This window comes from Onychomys torridus, chromosome 3 (genome assembly GCF_903995425.1).
Source record: "Onychomys torridus chromosome 3, mOncTor1.1, whole genome shotgun sequence".
Lineage (NCBI taxonomy): Eukaryota > Metazoa > Chordata > Mammalia > Rodentia > Cricetidae > Onychomys > Onychomys torridus.
The window spans coordinates 159,274,211-159,277,975 of NC_050445.1; the positions used below are offsets into that span (position 1 = coordinate 159,274,211).

The 3,765-nt window shown below is 40.1% G+C and overlaps 1 pseudogene; it reads left to right on the forward strand.

Moving 5' to 3' along the window:
- The first annotated feature begins 1,198 nt into the window (after positions 1-1,198).
- On the forward strand, positions 1,199-1,836 carry LOC118580790 (annotated as a pseudogene).
- Positions 1,837-3,765: the final 1,929 nt, after the last annotated feature.

Sequence of the window (3,765 nt, forward strand, 5' to 3'; positions counted from 1 at the left end):
GAGGGACAGAATTAAACATATAAAACCCATCAAAAGAAGACTCTAAAAGCACCTATATTGTCTATATTATCCTAGTATTAGAAGACAATATGGTGGCACACACCTTCCAGCACTTAGGAGGTAGAGGTAGGAGGATCAGAAGTTCAAAGCTAGCCTTGCTACACAGTGAGTTCAAGAGCCAGCTAGACCTCAGGAGACCCTGTGAAACAACTGTTAGCCCAAGAGAAATGGTTCCTCCTCCCACAGAATCATAGTAGAATCAAAGTGACACAAATGATGTTCTTTATTTAAATGCATATAATGTTATGACTTGTGTAGGAGTTCCTGTCCTGTATAGCTAAGGGTATATATACTTGACTAATATCCTTAATTTGTAACTAACAAAATGGCTTTTATGAGCTTTTTTTGAGTGTCATGAGACCCTAGAATTACTCCTTGTTATTTGCATAGAAACTTCCATGAAGACATGGAAAAGAAATCAAACTTCTTTTCAAATTCCTGATCTAGCTGTTTCTTACATTTCAATTCTTTAGCAAAAGCTTCAGGAAATTGTATAAAAATGCAATCATTCACATTTTGGTATAGATGTTTAAGAAGCGTATCTCCGTGGGGTATGAGCAGGAGCTCACACTTTAAAGCTGTCTCCCAAATACTTCCTCAATTGTCAAAGTTGAAAATTTTCTGTATGAAAATCTAACACCCAAGGCTGAGGAGATGCATGGTTGGTAAAGGGCTTGTCATACAAGCACCAGGTCCTGAGTTTGATTCCTGGAACCCATATGAAAAGGCTGTATATCATGGAAGGTGATTGGTCTCAGCATCAGAGAAGTGGAGACAGACACCTCACTGGCCAGCTAGCCTCGTGGTGAATTCTAGGCCATTGTGAGGCCAGAGACCCTGTTTCAAAGAAGTAAGTGTATAGTGCTTGAGGAACGACCACATGTGATTGACCTGGCTCCTACACATCCTGGAGCACACATGGCACACGAGTGTGCATACAGACACTAACATGACTTCCATTTTCTTACCTATGTAGAATCTAAGGTTACATTTATCATTTGACACATATCAATGCTTAAAAAAACAAAACAAACAAACAAACAAAAAAACAGACTAGGATTGCAGTACATTGAGCTCCACAGAGACAGCGCCGGGGCAAGCGAGAGCCAGACGGGCACTGGGCAACTCTGTGCCTCGTGGAGGAAAATCAACTAAACATGGGCAAAGGAGATCCTAAGAAGCCGAGAGGCAAAATGTCCTCATATGCATTCTTTGTGCAAACTTGCTGGAAGGAACACAAGAAGAAGCACCTGGGTGCTTCTGTCAACTTCTCAGAGTTCTCAAAGAAGTGCTCAGAAAGATAGAAGACCATGTCTGCTAAAGAAAAGGGGAAATTTGAAGACATGGCAAAGGCTGACAAGGCTCGTTATGAAAGAGAAATGAAAAACTACATTCCCCCAAAGGGGAGACCAAAAAGAAGTTCAAGGACCCCAATGCACCCAAGAGGCCTCCTTCGGCCTTCTTCTTGTCTGAGTATCCCCCCAAAATCAAAGGAGAGCACCCCAGCTTGCTCATCAGGGACAAGAAGCTGGGGGAGATGTGGAACAACACTTCTGCGGACGACAAGCAGCCCTACAAGAAGAAGGCTGCAGAGCTGGAGAAGTATGAGAAGGATATTGCTGCCTACAGAGCTAAAGGAAATCCTGATGTGGCAAAGAAGGGGGTCTCAAGGCTAAAAAGAGCAAGAAAAAGAAGGAAGAGGAACATGAGGAGGAGGATGAAGAGGATGAGGACGAGGAGGAAGAGGAGGAAGATGAAGGTGATGATGATGAATAAGTTGGTTCTAGCGCAGTTTTTTTATAAAGCATTTAACCCCCTGTACACAACTCACTCCTTTTAAAGAAAAAAATTGAAATGCAAGGCTGTGTAAGATTTGTTTTTAAACTGTACAGTGTCGTTTTTTTGTATAGTTAACACACTACCGAATGTGTCTTTAGATAGCCCTGTCCTGGTGGCGTCTTCAATAGCCTCTAAACTTGCCTGGTCCAATCTGGGGGTTGTAAATTGGCATGGAAATTTAAAGCAGGTTCTTGTCCATGCACAGAACAAATCAGTTACATATGGGGACGGTGGGGTTTTTGTTGTTGTTGTTTTATTTTTTCATCTTCAGTTGTCTCTGATGCAGCTTATACGAAGATAATTGTTCTGTTAACTGAATACCACTCTGTAATTGCAAAGAAAAAAATTGCAGCTGTTTTGTTAACATTCTGAATGCTTCTAAGTAAACATAATTTTTTTATTTGAAAAAAAAAAAAAAAAAAACAGAGCCGGGCGGTGGTGGCGCACGCCTTTAATCCCAGCACTCAGGAGGCAGAGGCAGGCGGATCTTTGTGAGCTCGAGGCCAGCTTGGTCTACCAAGCAAGATCCAGGAAAGGCGCAAAGCTACATACACAGAGAAACCCTGTCTCGAAAAAAACCAAAAACAAACAAACAAACAAACAAACAAAAACACAATAGAACATATACTTTCCAGACCTCAGACATCAAAAGCAAGGCGATCTCTGAGAAGGCTGCCTTCTAATTGCCCAGATAGTCTCCAGAAGCATACACAAGCACCAGAGAATCCAGAAAAACAACAACAACAACAACAACAACTTAGAACTCTCCCCAAGAAAGATAAAGTCAGGGTTCTAGAAAAGAAGACATTCTTTAAAAACATTGGCTTTCAAATTGATTCCTAAATCTTCAAGTATGTATAAAAGACCCAATTTGGCTCAGAAAACCTTAGAAAAAATGAATGTTGGAAGGCTTTCAGTTATTAGTTTCAAGACTTATCTAAAGCTTTTAAAATCAAAATCATGTAGCAGCATTGGCATAAAAATAAGCAAATAAATCAATGGAACAAAAATTAATTTAGTAAGGGTAGTCATGCGTGTGGTCAGTTGAGCTAGAACAAATATTACAAAGTCACTCAATGGCTCAACAACCTACTCAGCAGTGTAGGAATATCAGATTTCCATGTATGAAAAATGACCCTTAGTCCCTCCTATGCTTGGTATACTAAAACTAACTTGAAACAGGTCATAGATGTGAATGTAAATGCTAAAGCTCAGGAAACACTGCTAAGATAATGCAAAGGAGAGCCAGAGGAAAACTATTTTCAAACCATATGACAAACTAATGACATGTGTCTAGAATATATTAAGACCTTTCATATCTTAGTGAGGAGACAAATGACCCAAACCTAAATGGACAAATTATTTGAGCAGATATTTCACCAAAGGAGATTTATAGGTAACAAACAAGTCCAGGAAGAGATTCAACACTTTTTCTCATCACGGAAACCAGGTTATAGTTTGCACTGTGCACCTGTGTCTGCCAGAAAGAGGGGCCATGCATTGACTATATTGAATGTAGAGAAGGGTGTCAAACAACTGCATCCTTCATCCACTGGTACTGTGGGCACATCCATACATAAGATCTATCTTAGATGAAAATGTGTTTCTACACAAATACTTAGACATGGATATCCACACTAAGTCTAATTATACTATCCAAAACTATAGATCACTCAGGTATCCACCTCATAAAAACATAAGCAAAGCATGACTGCAACATTTCAGCCATAAAAATGAGTAACCAATTCTATGTGCAGCAGCATGTAGGCAACCTAAAATAACCATTTCCAGCACAATCATCAAGATAGAAAGGAGTGGGAGAGCAATGTTGTGTTATGGAGAGAGAAGGCTTTGGTGACAGACATT